The following is a 16,041-nucleotide window of genomic DNA, read 5'->3' as shown; positions in this document are numbered from 1 at the left end:
TAAAGTTTTTATTCTTTGTGTTGTCTTTGTTTGGTTTTGGGATATTGGCCTCAAAATGTGTTCTGAAACCATCTGGTCCTGGACTTTTGGTTTTTTTGGGGGGGAGAGTTTTGATTACTGTTTCAATTTCCTTGTTTATAACAGGGAGAAGAAAAAATATAAATAACCAAGCAAGCCCACAGGAGAAGGACACACCACAAAAAGAAATACAGTCACCAGAGCTCAACAATGACATGGAAGAACTTCTCGGCCTATCAGAAAGAGAATTAATGATCATCATGAGTAAAAGGCAGAAAGAAAATGAAAAGGGAAAAAAATGGTTTGAGACAAATAATCACTGAACTGAAGAATGAAATTGAGACCTTAAGAAAGGAAAGAAAAGAAATGCAGGAAATTAAAAGATTACTAGAGGAGATAAAGAACGCTAGGAAAAGCAATGAAAACAGAATCAATGAAACTGAAGAATGGATCAGTACTATCAAAGATATAGAAATAAAAAGCCAAAAGAGAAAAGGAGAGAGAAGTGCAAATGAAGAATTATGAGGATGCTCTTAGACAATTATCAGACTCCATGAAGAGAGGAAATGTAAGAGTTATAGGCATTCTAGAAGGTGAAGAGAGAGACAAAGGAACTGAGAAATTATTCAAGGAACTAATTGAAGAAAACTTTCCAAGCATGAAAAAGGAGACGAATATAGACATACAAGAAGCAAGAAGAACTCCCAAATACCACAATGAAAAGAAAACTACAGCAGGACACATAATAGTAAAGCTTGCAAGACTCCAAGACAAGGGAAAAATAATGAAACTGGCAAGGGGGAAGAAACAGATAACTTATAAGGGAAAACCAATCAGGTTAACTTCAGACTTCTCCGAAGAAACATTAAGGGCAAGAAGAGAATGGAGTAACATATTCAGCAAACTTCAACACAGCAAATGCCAACCAAGAATACTTTACCCTGCAAAGCTCTCCTTACTCTACAAAGAAAAAATATGGACCTTCTCAGACAAACAGAAACTCCAGAAATACATTACAACTAAACCCCCACTCCAAAAAATTCTACAAGCCCTAAAACCAAAACCAACAGACAAATGAACAAGAAGAACAGAATAAATCAAGGAATAAATTCACAAGAAAGACCCCAAAATGGCAAATACAGATGCCACCATATCACTATTAACTCTAAATGTAAATGGATTAAACTCATCAATAAAAAGACACAGAGTAGCAGGCTGGATTAAAAAACAAAATCCAGGGCCTCCCTGGTGGCGCAGCGGTTGAGCACTGGGTTGCGAAGCTGCCCGCAGCCTCAGCAGGGCTGTTCAATCCCCAACTGCACCTCGGCCACCGAAGGAGGGTCCCACATGGTGCGCAGACCTCTCCTGCCGCCCGCTGCTCCCCTCAGCAGTGTACTTGGGTCCTTCTGCCTGCTCTGCTCCCCGCTCTGGTGAATTCTCTCACCCTCCTGTGCTTCTGACTGTACCCTGTGCTTATATAAATAAACAAATAAACAGACATATAAATAAATCTTTAAAAAACAAACAAACAAATAAAAAAACAAAATCCAACCTTCTGCTATCTCCAGGAAACACATTTTATCACAGAAGATAAACATAGACTGAAAGTGAAAGGTTGGAAAATAATCCTACAAGCAAATGGACCAAAAAAGAAGTCAGGAACAGCCATACTTATATCAGATGAAATAGACTTCAAATCAGTTTCCTTGTTTATGATTGGCTAATTCAGGTTTTCTATTCCTTCCCTCTTAAGTGTTGGATAAAATTACATACTTCTAAGAATCTGTCCATCTCATCTAGGTTGTTAAATATGTTTCATATAAGTATTCATATCCTCTGAATTTCTACAGTGTCTATTGTAATATCTCCTTTATAATTTTTGATCCTATTTGAGTTTTCACCCTCTTTTTCTTAAAGTTTTTTCTATTTCACTTTTTCAACGAACCAGTTTTTGATTTAATTGATTTTTTAAAAGATTTATTTATTTATTTATACAAGCACTGGGTACAGACAGAAGCGCGGGAGGGTGAGAGAATTCACCAGAGCCAGAGCGGGGAGCAGAACAAGCAGAAGGACCGAAGTACCCTGCTGAGGGGAGCAGCGGGCGGCAGGAGAGGTCCGCGCGCCATGTGGGACCCTCCTCTGGTGGCCGGGGAGCAGCCGGGAATCGAACCAGTGGTGCAGAGGCTGCGGGCAGCTTTGCAACACAGCGCTCAACCGTTGCACCACCAGGGAGGCCCGATTTAATTTTTTTGAACTGTCTATTTCATTTATTTCAGCTTTAATTTTTATTATTTCCTTCCTTCTGTTGGATTTTGGATTTTTTGATTCTTTTTCTAGTTCCTTGGGATGAGAGACAAGCTTGTTTATTTGGGCTCTTTATAATTACTTAATGTGAACCTGCATTGCTTCCCTCTTAGAACTGTTTTTGCTGTTTTTGCTTCCCTCTTAAAACTGTTTTTGTTTTGCCCATATGTTCTGGGTAGTTGTTTCCTCATTATTCATTTGTATCCAAGTATCTTTTGATTTCCTCTTTGATTTTCTCATTAACCCAGTAGTTGTTCAGTTATATGTTGTTCAAAATCCATGTATTAGATTATTTCCTCATTTTCCTTTTGTAGTTGATTTTTAAGTTCAGTACCTTTATGGCCAGAGAAGATATATGGCATGATTTCAGTCTTCATGGGTTTGTTGATACTTGCCTTGGGACTCAGTATGTGATCAATCCTGAAGAATGGTCTGTGTGCACTTGAAAATGTTTATTTGGCTTTTTTGGTATGTGGTGCCCTATAAATGTCTGTTAAACCCATGTGATCTAGTTCTTTGTTTAGGGTGATTATGTCCATATTTATATTCTGTCTTATTAATCTGTCCATTAGTAAAAGTGGGGTGTTGAAATCTCCAATCACATATGTATTTTACCCTATGTCTCTTTTCAGTTTCGATAGTTTTCCCATGTATTTTGATGGTCCTTTATTTGGTGAGTGTTATGTCTCCCTGTTGTGTTATTCCCCTAATCATTATATAGCATCCATCCCTATTGCTTGTCAACCTTTTTAGGTGGAAGTCTATTTTGCCTAATATAAGTGTGACTGTCCCTGCCATCCTTGGGTGCCATTTGCTTGAAGACGACCAAACATATACCTTGCAAACTAACACGATGATAGCTATGTGAGTATTATATAAGGTATACTAAGACAAAAATACCATAAGATATAAGGAGAACATTTACAATAATAAACATTATTAAACATTAATTAGGACCTCCCCGATGGTGCAGCGGGTGGAACGCAGCTCTGTGAAGCTGTCTGCAGCCTCTGCAGCTCGGGTTCGATTCCCAGCTGGCCAGGTTGCTACCCGCATGGTGTGGCAGACCTCTCCTGTCTCCCGCTGCTCCCCTCCGCAGTGTTTTAGGTCCATCTGCCTGTTCTGCTCCCTGCTGTCTCTGGAGGATTCTCTCACCCTCCTGTTCTTCTGGCCTGTACCCCAGCACTTGTATAAATAAATAAATCTTTAAAAAAATAATAAACATTAACAAGAGGAAACAGGTTGAATATGTCTCAAAATATAGGAAGCAATAGCTAAGAAAATTCAGTTAAATCCACAGTCATGGTTAAGATTTTAAAACATCTCTCACAGTAACTAATAGAACTATGAGACATAAAACATTCAGGAATGAAACAGAAAATTTAAATCTCATGTTTGAACACTTACACATAGAACATTATATCACTATCATCTGGAGGGTTTATTAACACACAGATTGCTGGACCCCACCACAAAGTTTCTGATCCTGTGGCTGAGGATCAAATATTTCTATTTGTAACAATTTATCAGGCAAGTATTGCTACTGGTACAGGGAACAGTATTTCTTGTTTACTTCAGAATCAATATTTCTTTCCCTTTGTCACCATTCAAATTCTGGTCCACTAAGCATAAATTAATTTTTCAAGAGGATTAGCAGTGAAAGAAATAAAGCTGATGAAATAATAAGCTGTCTTACATTTGGGAACAAGGTGGAGCATAAATCAATATGAGAAATTATAGACTAAAATAAGGGCCTTTTTAGAATTGAGGTATTTGTAGAAAGGGGAGACAGAAGAGGCAGGGGAGAGAGGAAAGAGAAAGTTCATTCACTTTTGCCTTTTTTTTTTTTTTTTAAGTTAACTGGCTCTAACAGTCATGGATAGTGTTGACTTTAGAGCTAGTTAGTGGTAAGTGTAGCAAACAATTTAAGGGAATTCTCCAGAGCTCCATTGGGCCCTTGTTAACCCTGAATACTATGAGTAAGAAGCTTCCGCACAGAATGTCTCTGCACACTTGGGTTTATAAAGTAATAAATTCATTCCCTAGCCTTCCTGCCATTCTAGTGAGTATAAATTAGCAGATAATTCCTTAGGGATATTTTTCTCATAGTTCAACTTGAAAATGTTTTCTATGAAAGTTACATGCCTGTGGGAAATAATAAAATGTTGCCTTTGTTATTGCGCTGATTTTCTAAGTAATTATGCAGGAAAGTAGTTATCAGGCATTTCCAAAGAAAACTTCAGTGAATCTGCCATTTGAGATTAGAGTGGAACTACATAAAACAGTTACAAAGCATTCAAATTATTAAATATTATAGTGACTGAGTATTGGTCCCAGAGTGGATGAAGGTGAATAGAAATAAAAGCATAAATAATTATAGGAAAGGTTGTAGGTAATTTGGAGAAAATATGTTTTTTTCTTTCTCAAGCACTGAATGCAGCTATGAAATAGAATGGATGGAGCAGCCGTCGGAGGACACTATAAAGAGAATAACAAGCAGGAGGGTTGGAAACAAGACAAGAATTGAATATACTACTGAATCAATGCTGAATATCAGGTTTTATTTATTAATTTAATATCATCTTGCCCTCTTACCTCTTGGTCCAAGAGAAGTTATAAACACAAAAGTGACCAGCAATGGAGACTAACCAAGGTCCCATGTTTCTGGTCATAGAATCTAAAAAAGGAGTTCCAGGGAAATCAAATATATCAGGGAGAACTTGTGTGACATTGTGTGTGAGGTGATCTGACCCTAATTAGTATTATAAAGATTTTGAAAACAGAATTACCAGAAATATTTCTGGCCAAAAACTGCCACTGGGTGATGTATGTGTGGAAAAGATCTAAAGAGCTCTACAAAGATTTTGAAATCTGAATTGACATTGCAATGACAGGCTTTAGAAAATGTGATTGAATTTATGGCATAGATGTAATTGGTCAATTTCTTGCCAAAATAAAAATATCAACTTTCTCTATAGGATTTTAAAAAGACTGAGTCTGAAAATACGATATTCTATTTCAGAATTTTGACATGTATGATCAATGAGGAAAAGCTCAATTCTCACGGGAAAAGAAAATCTACAAACATCAGTTGACATTGACATGATGCAGATCTTGAAATTATCTGACAAATCAGTTACTTAGTCTAACATGCAATTGTAATCACTCTGAAAATTAATAGATGTATCGATGTACTCAGCAGTCATGTAATAAAGGAAATATTTGAGTTGAAATACACAATAACTGAAATTTAAAAATCAAATGAATTTCATTTGATTATGCTTTCATTTATTATGCTTTCAAAGCATAATAGAAGTGAGTGGACACTGAACCTGTCAATGAAATTGAAAATAGATCAATGGAAATTATCTAACCAGGAAAATAAAAAGAAAAAATATGTCTAACAATGAAAAGTGTCTCAGTATCCTGTCAGAAAATAATAAAAGGTATAATATAATTGTTATCAGAGTCAGAGGAAAGCAGTTTAGTACTCATAAATACATCTTTAGAGTAGTGGCTGAAAACTCCCTAAATTTGACAAAATCCATAAACCTACAGGTTCAAGAAGTTGAGTAAACATCAAACAGGATCAACCTAAAGAAATTATATGCTCAGACCAATCATATTCAAACTCTTGAAAACTAACATCATAGAAAACTATTAAAATCAACCAGAAAATAATGTCACATTATCTGTAGAGGCGAGCATTTTGAATGACTGCAAATTTAAAGCAGACATTTTAGGAGGAAGTAGAGATAGTTTTCAATTGCTGATGGAAAAGTTGTGAACTTGAAATTTCTTATTTAGCAAAAAGGACCTTTAGGAAAGAAGATGAAATGAATTCTCAGATGAAGGAAAACTAAGAATTTTGTTGCCAGCAGACATAAAGAAAAGGAATTGCTAAAGGAAGTTCTTCAAAGAGCAGGGAAATTAGTAAGTTATGGATAATAAGAAATCGTAGGTGTCTTGGTACATATAATAGGCTATTTTCCTCTTGAGTTCTTTAAAATATATTTGACGGTTGAAAGTAAATATCATATCATCTGCAGGGTTCTTTCAAAGTATCTAATTGCAATATAAAAGGCCAGTATAACATAACGGATGTTGAAGGATCCATATTGTAAGATTTATAAATTCCACTAAAGCTTAAAATGTTCTTATACTGTGAAAAGCTAAATAGATAGAACCACACAGTCCTGATACTCTGGCTCTACAGTGTTTAGATATCAGGAGGAATGTGACCTCCCAATTTATGCCTGTTTTGTCTCTCTTGTGGTTACATACTTTTGTCTAATTCTGCAAAACAAGGCAGCTGAAGTTTTGATAGAAATTTCATTGAATATGTAGATTAATTTGGGTATTTTCAACAAATGAATAACAGTAAGTCTTTCTGTGCATAAATATGGCATTTAAAAAAAATCTATTTGGGTCTTTAATTTTGTTTAAAAGATTTATTTATTTATGCATATAAGAACTGGGGTACAGGCCAGAGGTGTGGGGGGGGGAGAGGATTCACCAGAGACAGAGTGGGGAACAGAACAGGCAGATTGACTGAAATACACTGCTGAGGGGAGCAGCAGGCGAAACAGGAGAGGTCTGCTGTGCCATGTGGGTGGCTCCCTGGCTGGCTGGGGATCAAACTTGTGCGGCAGACGCTGCAGATAGCTGCATAGGTTGCATCTTAATCTCTTGTGCCACCAGGGAGGCCCTTTAATTTCTTTCAATAAATATTTTATATTTTTTTCAATATACAAGTCTCCCTGGCCAAGTTTATTCCTAAGATTTTATTCATTTTCATGTTATTGTTAGTGGACCTGTCTTTTCTTAATTTCAATTTTGAAGTCCAATGTGTTATCCTTTGGATAAATATTTGTGTAAATAGATACCTACACTGGTATATCTGGGGAGGAAGGAGTTCATGCAGCCCAGTCTGGCTGTGGGGTGGGGTTTGTTTTCCTTATTTAACCAGCCACCCTTTGTCTTTTCATTGGTGAGCTCAGTCCATTTATATTAAGAGTGATAACTGGTATATTAGGACATGCTACTGCCATTTTGTCTCCAGTTTTCTAGTCTATCCATTTCCCTGTTCAATTTTTTTTGTGGATTTTCTTCTCTGATTTAAATAGGAGAGTTTCTTTTAACATTTATTGTAAGGATGATCTAGTGTTGGGAAACTTTATTTTTGTCTGTGTGTGACTGAGAGAGACTTCCAACATTTACCCACTGAGTAGCCACAGAAGGCAGAAGCTGGGTCAGGATCACACTCCCACCCACTCAGTGAGTGAGAGTTGTGTACCTCCAATGAACCCAACCAACCCTAGAAGCCCACCTGGTCCAAGAGTCCTGCAACTGTACCACCCCAACATAGTATGAGGGTGTACCCCATACAAGGAAAGCAATTTAAGTGCCTACCTTGCACAGCTAGAAGGGAACGTACTCCTGAACTCATAAAACACCACCTGCGCAAGACCAAGCCATTGAGGCCACAAGAGACAGTAGAGTTGCCTAATGTCTAGAGGCAAACACAGAGAATCAGCCATAATGAAAGAGAAACACAAAATCCTAGGAAAAGAACATAGGGAAATGGAATTAAGCAAACTATCTGATGGAAAGTTGAAAGTAACAGCTAGAAAGATACTCACTGAACTTGGGAGAATGAACATAGTAAAAATTCTAACAAAGAGAGAGAAAATCTTAAAAAGAGAGAGGGGCGGAGCAACATGGCGGCGAGGAGACCCTGCGAGTAAGATCTCCCATTAAAAAAAGTGAATAGGGAGGAAAAGCGGCAGGTCCCAGTGAGAACTGGGACACGGAAGATAAACGGGTGACGCCAGCGAACTGCCTGAAGAAGAAACTGGCCATAAAAGAGGACTAGAAGGGAGGGAAGCGCAGAACCCTGCTCCCCTCCCCCGCCCACAGAGGCGGCACTCTCCGACCGGCAGAGGGGAGGAAACAACAAACCAAAACAACCAACAAGAACAAACGATGCAGCAAGCGGGACTGTGAGTGGAAAGGAACTATTGCAGCCACCACAGCCCGTGAACGGGAGCTGAGGCGAACCCTGCAGGATCCTCCACGGCGGCGAGCGAACGGCTCCGGGCGCCATTAGAGAAGAACAAAGACCCCGGGAGACGCGCACACAGCCCGGGCTGCCGGTAAGCTGGCACGGGAAAACGGCGTGCTGGGCGCGCTTGAAAAGCAAGTGCAGACCTGGATCGCGGCTGCCCAGGTCCCCGCGCCTGCGACCTAGGCTTGCGGGGAGACGACCTAGGCTTGCGGGGAGACGCACGGAGGTCCTCACTGAGGTGAAGGTCCCTCCCTGAGTGAGCAGGAACCAGGCGCCCAGGCACGGGAGCTGTGCAAAAGGCGCCATTCCCGCGCCACTGAACTGGGCTACAGCCCGCGTCCTGGAACTGAGGGCTTTGAACTGAGACCCGGGGCACGAAAATTCGGGGCGTGGTTTCTCCACGACGGTGGGGCACAAGGCAGACACAGCACCCCAAAGCTGTTGAGGTGTACCCTACCATTCCCGCTCTGTTCTCTGTCCCACGGGGTGGGGGGAGGCGAAAAACAGCCCCCCAAGGACAATAGGAGAGATCTCTGGTGCCACCTAGCGACCAGGAAAAAAAAAGTCACTAACACCCTATAAAACAGGACATTTCTTAAGACTGCTTGAAAAGGGCAGAAGGTTTCTGGAGGACCCAGTGGCCAGCCGGGAAGTTATTCCACGCCAGGCCCCTTCCGACCAGCAGTCTGAGCCCACAGAGGGAGCAGGCACCCACGTCCGGGGCAGACCGGGTGCGCAGAAGAGTGTGCCTGAAACCGGAGGCGCAGGGACAGCATCCCGCTTCGCCATTTGAGAACAGGGACATTTCTTCAGTAAAAACTGCATAAAACCAGCAGAAAGCTCCCCCAGAAGACAGAGATGGCTCCTGGAAGAGCCAGAGGGGAGCGGAGAAGTTCACCCAAGATGTCAGTCAGTCCGAGCAACACAGTGTCCCAACGCATACGACAAATTAGAAAACAGACAGTAGGGAGTAGAAGAACCACACGCAACCTAAAAACTCCTCAGGAAAGAAGCACGCCACAAAAAGAAAACCACTCCCCAGATTGCAACGACAGCAACTTGGAAGAACTTCTGAGCCTTCCAGAAAGAGAATTTAAAATTGCCATGATTAAAAAAGTGATAGATCAGAAGAAGGAAATTGAGTCCCTAAAGAGGGAAGTAAGAGAAATGCAGGAGATCAAAGAATTAATGGAGGAACTAAAGAATTCTGGGAAAAGCAATGAAAGCAGAATAGATGAAATGGAAGAACGAATAAGTAATCTTGAAGACACAGAAATAAAAAGAACCAAAACAGAAAAGGAAAGAGAAGTACGAAGGAAAAAGAATGAAGAAAGACTTCGGGAACTATCTGACTCCATGAGGAAAGGAAATATAAGAGTTATAGGAATTCCAGAAGGAGAGGAGAGAGATGTAGGAACAGAGAAAATATTCATGGATATAATTGAAGAGAACTTCCCAAATGAGAAGAAGGAGCTGAAAATTGATATACAAGAAGCAAGAAGAACACCAAACTTCCACGACGAAAGGAAAAACACAGCAAGACACATAATAGTAAAGCTCCCAAGAATCCAGGACAAGGAAAAAATAATGAAGCTGACAAGAGGGAAGAAACAGATAACATTCAAAGGAAAACCAATCAGGCTGACATCAGACTTCTCTGAAGAAACACTACGGGCAAGGAGAGAGTGGAGGGACATAGTCAACAGACTCCAAGAAAACAGATGCCAACCAAGAATACTCTATCCCGCAGAGCTCTCTTTCCTCCATGAAGAAAGAATATGGACCTTCCCAGACAAAGAGAAACTCCGGAATTTCATTGCGACTAAACCCCCACTCCAAAAAATACTACAAGGAATCCTAAAGCCAGAACCTCAGAGGGACGAATAACAACGAAAGAAGACCAAAAAAAAAAAAAAAGTTATTAAAAGAATAAATAAATAAAATCAAAGGAAAGACAAACATAATGGCAAATACAGATGCTAACATATCAATATTAACTCTAAATGTAAATGGACTAAACTCTTCAATAAAAAGACACAGAGTTGCAGCCTGGATTAAGAAACAAAACCCAACCTTTTGCTGTCTCCAGGAAACACATTTAGCTACAAAAGATAAAAATAGGCTCAAAGTCAAAGGATGGAAAACAATCCTACAAGCAAATGGGCCAAAAAAGAAAGCAGGAACAGCTATACTTATATCAGATAAAACAGACTTCAAACTCAAAAAAATAAAAAGAGACCCCAATGGTCACTACATTATGATTAAGGGGACAATACTTCAAGAAGAAATAACACTCATTAACATATACTCACCAAACGAAAGAGCACCAAAATATATCAGACAACTGTTGTCCTCTCTGAAAACAGACATCAGAGAAAACACATATGTAGTGGGAGACTTCAACACACCACTATCAACAATGGATAGATCAACAAGACAAAAAATAAGTAAAGAAACTAAAGCTCTAAATAAGGACCTAGAGCATTTGGGCGTAACAGACATCTATAGAACACTAAACCCAAAAAAAACGGAGTACACATTTTTCTCAAGTGCACACGGATCATTCTCCAGGATCGATCACATACTGGGGCACAAGACAAACATCAACAGATACACCAAGATTGAAATCATACCAACCATCTTTTCTGACCACGAAGGCATCAAACTAGAAATAAATCATAAAAAGAAGGCAAGGAACTATCCTACCTCATGGAGATTAAAAGCCACACTACTGGAAGACCACTGGACTAACGAGGAGATCAAAGAAGAAATTAAAAAATTCTTTGAATTGAATGACAAGGAGGACACCAATATCCTAAATGTATGGGATGCAGCAAAAGCAGTAATAAGAGGAAAATATATAGCAATAGAAGCTCACATCAAAAAACAAGAAAGAACTCAAAGAAACAACCTAATCTCGAAGCTCAAAGATCTAGAAAAAGAACAACAAAAAAACCCCAGAACCAGTAGAAGAAAAGAAATAATAAAAACCAAAGCAGAAATATATGAAATTGAAACTAAAAAAACAATCCAAAAGATCAATGAAACCAAGAGCTGGTTCTTTGAAAAAATAAATAAAATAGACAAACCCCTAGCCAGGCTCACAAAGGAAAAAAGGGAGAAAGCACAAATACACAGAATCATAAATAAAAGAGGAGAAATCACAACGGACACAGCAGAAATCAAAAGAATAATCAGTAACTACTATGAACAGTTATATGGAAACAAGTTCAACAATCTAGAGGAGATGGACAAATTCCTACAACTCTACAATCACCCAAAGCTAGATAAACAAGAAATAGAACACCTAAACAGACCAATTACAAGCAGCGAAATTGAAATGGTAATTAAAAACCTCCCCAAAAACAAAAGCCCAGGACCTGATGGATTTACAAATGAATTCTACCAAACATTCAGAGACGAATTAGTGCCTATCCTTCACAAACTCTTCCAAAAAATTGAGAAGGAAGGGACAATACCAAACACGTTCTATGAAGCCAATATTACACTAATACCAAAACCGAATAAGGACAACACAAAAAAGGAAAACTATAGGCCAATCTCCCTAATGAACACTGATGCAAAAATCCTCAATAAAATTTTAGCTATCAGAATCCAACAATGTATCCATAAGATAATTCACCACGACCAAGTTGGATTCATTCCAGGGGCACAAGGATGGTTTAACATCCGAAAATCAATCAACGTTATCCAACACATCAACAAAAAGAAATATAAAAACCATATGATAATATCAATAGATGCTGAGAAAGCTTTCGACAAAGTGCAACACCCATTCATGATAAAAGCCCTTGAAATTCTTGGGATACAAGGAACATACCTCAACATCATAAAGGCCATCTATGACAAGCCAACAGCCAGTATCATTCTCAATGGTGAAAAGCTGAAAGCAATTCCATTAAGATCTGGAACAAGACAAGGATGTCCACTCTCACCACTGCTTTTCAATATAATACTGGAAGTCCTAGCCAGAGCAATAAGACAAGAGAAAGACATCCAAGGAATCCAAATAGGAAAAGAAGAAGTCAAACTATCACTATTTGCAGATGATATGATAATATACATAGAGAACCCCAAAATCTCCACAGAAAAACTAATTCAACTCATCAATCAATTCAGCAAAGTGGCAGGATACAAAATCAACACGCAAAAGTCAGTAGCCTTCCTATACACAAACAATAAATCTGAAGAAGAAGAAATCAAAAAAACCACCCCTTTTATTATCGAAACAAAAAAAATCAAATATTTGGGAATAAATCTAACAAAAGAGGTAAAGGACCTATACAAAGAAAACTATAAAACACTGTTAAAAGAAATAGAAGAAGACACAAAGAAATGGAAAGACATCCCCTGCTCATGGATTGGAAGAATAAACATTATTAAAATGGCCATCCTACCAAAAGCAATATACAGATTCAATGCTATTCCAATCAAAATCTCAATGGCATTCTTCAAAGAAATAGAACAATTATTGATGAAATTCATATGGAATCACCAAAAACCCCGAATAGCCAAAGCTCTACTGAAAAAAAAAGAAGGAAATGGAGGCATCACACTCCCAGACTTCAAACTATACTACAAAGCCATAATCATCAAAACTGCATGGTATTGGAACAAGAACAGACATACAGACCAATGGAATCGAATAGAAAATCCAGAAATAAACCCACAGATTTATGGTCAACTAATCTTTGACAAAGGAGCGAAGACTATGCATTGGAGCAAAGAAAGTTTGTTCAATAAATGGTGCTGGGAAAACTGGGTCGCTACATGCAAAAGAATGAAGCTTGACCACTACCTCACACCATACACAAAAATCAACTCAAAATGGATTAAAGAACTAGACATAAGACCTGAAACCATAAAATACATAGAAGGAAATATAGGCGAAACACTACGGGATTTGCACATCAAAGACATCTTTACAGACACATCACCCAAAGCAGTGATAGTGAAGAGAAAGATAAACAGCTGGGACTACATCAAATTAAAGAGCTTCTGCACAGCAAAAGAGACAATAACAAAAACAAAGAGAAACCCCACCAACTGGGAGAACATTTTTGCACCCAACACTAATGATAAAGGACTGATCACAAAAATCTGCAAAGAGCTGATGAGACTCAGCAACAACAAAGAAAATAATCCAGTCAAAAATGGGCAGAAGAGCTAAAAAGAAACTTCTCTGAAGAGGAAATGCAAATGGCCAACAGACATATGAAAAAATGTTCAACATCACTTGTAATCAGGGAAATGCAAATCAAAACTACCATGAGATACCATCTCACACCAGTGAGAATGGCACATATTAAAAAAACTAGCAATAACAAATGTTGGCGAGGATGTGGAGAAAAAGGAACTCTTGTGCACTGTTGGTGGGAGTGCAAACTGGTCCAACCACTATGGAGAGCTGTGTGGAGATTTCTGGACCTACTAAACATAGAGCTTCCCTATGATCCAGCAATTCCACTCCTAGGTATTTACCCAAAGGACACAGAAACATCAATTCCAAAGAGCACCTGCACTCCTATGTTTATAGCAGCCCTGTTTACAATAGCTAAGCTTTGGAAACAACCCAAATGCCCAAAAATAGATGACTGGATCAAGAAGATGTGGTACATATATACCATGGAATATTACTCAGCATTCAAAAAAGATAAACACATGCAATTTGCAGCAACATGGATGGCACTGGAAGGGATCATGCTCAGCGAAATAGCCAAAAAGAAAAAGAAAAATACCGGATGGTCTCACTCATAGCAGGAATCTAGAAAACTTAAATAAGGGACCAGGAAAATGAATATAAGAAAGTGAAAATCAAAATCAACAAAAAACTATGAACCAGAGACACTTTTTGGGGGTGGGGGGCGGGAGGGAAGGATTGGGGTCAGAATGGGGCGTTTGCAATTGTATGGGGGAATATAAAAATAAAATTTAATATTTTAAAAAAAAAAATCTTAAAAAGATCCAATAGAACTTTTAGACGTAAAGAATACAATAATGTAACTGAAAACCAAAAAAGGCAGTATAGAACTTGAACAGCAGACTGAATTAAGCAAAGGAGTGGATAAGTGAACTATAAGACAAATTAATTTTAAGACTCATCTAGACAGACCACAAAAGTTAAAAAAGAATTTGAAACGGGATACCTTTAGAAAAAAATCATAAATACATGGAGACAAGTAACGTGCTGCTGGAAAACTATTGGGTTAAAGAGAAATCCAAACTGTTTGGAGACAAAGGAAAATAAAAATAATACTGAATAAAATATTCATGATGCAATGAAAGTGGTACCAACAGGGAAATTTAAAAAAAATTTTATATATTTTTTACCTCATTTCTCATTTTTGCACAATATATGCATTTTCATCTTGGTTATAGTCCCCATACAATTCCCACTCCCCTCCCCTTGTTTTGATGCTACTCCCTCCTGCCCCCACCCCTCCCCAGTGTGTCTCTTATAGTTGCTTGTTGATTTTGATTTTTACTTTATTATAATTAGTCTTTTTCCTGGCCCCTTACTTAGGTTTTCTAAATTCCTGTTATGAGTGAGACCATCAGTATTTTTCTTTTTCTTTCTGGCTTATTTAGCTGAGCATGATCCATTCCAGCTTCATCCATGTTGCTGCAAATGGCATGAGTTTATCTTTTTTGGTTGGTAATATTCCATTGTGTATATGTACCACATCTTCTTGATCCAGTCATCTATTTTGGGGCATTTGGGTTGTTTCCATAGTTTAGCTATTGTAAATAGTGCTGCTATAAACATAGGAGTGCCGGTGCTCTTTTGCATTAATGTTTCTGTGTCCTTTGGGTAAATACCTAGGAGTGGAATTGCTGGATCATATGGAAGCTCCATCTTTAGCAGGTTGGGGAATCTCCACACAGCTTTCCATACTGATTGGACCAGTTTGCACTCCCACCAGCAGTGCAGAAGAGTTCCTTTTTCTCCACATCCTCACCAACATTTGTTGTTGCTAGTTTTTTAATATGTGCCATTCCCACTGGTGTAAGATGGTATCTCATTGTAGTTTTGATTTGCATTTCCCTGATTACAAGTGATGTTGAACATTTTTTCATATGCTTGTTGGCCATTTGCATTTCCTCTTTGGAGAAGTTTCTTTTTAGCTCTTCTGCCCATTTTTTTTAAGTGTTTTTTTTTTTAAGATTTATTTATTTATACAAGCACTGGGTACAGTCAGAAGTGCGGGAGGGTGAGAGAATTCACCAGAGCAGGGAGCAGAACAGGCAGACTGATGAAATACACTGCTGAGGGGAGCAGCGGACTCGGCAGGAGAGGTCTGTCATACCATGTGGGACCCTCACTGGTGGTCGGATTGAATTGGCACTGTAGAAGCTGCGGGCAGCTTTGCAGCCCAGGGCTCAACTGCTTCACCACCAGGTGAGGCCCTCTTCTGCCCATTTTTTGACTGGATTATTTACTTTATTTTTGTTGAGTCTTATCAGCTCTTTGTAGATTTTTGTGATCAGTCCTTTATCATTACTGTTGTGTGCAAAAAATTATCTCCAAATCGGTGGGGTGTCTCTGTGTTTTGGTTGTGTCTCTTTTGCTGTAATTTGATGTAGTCTCACCTGTTTATCTTTGCCTTCACTATCACTGCTTTGGGTGA

The sequence above is a fragment of the Talpa occidentalis genome, unplaced genomic scaffold, assembly GCF_014898055.3.
Source record: "Talpa occidentalis isolate TD23 unplaced genomic scaffold, MPIMG_talOcc4v2.1 talOcc4.8, whole genome shotgun sequence".
In the NCBI taxonomy this organism is placed as follows: Eukaryota; Metazoa; Chordata; class Mammalia; order Eulipotyphla; family Talpidae; genus Talpa; species Talpa occidentalis.
The sequence above is the reverse complement of the archived record's forward strand: the minus strand, read 5'-3'. Positions refer to the sequence as shown.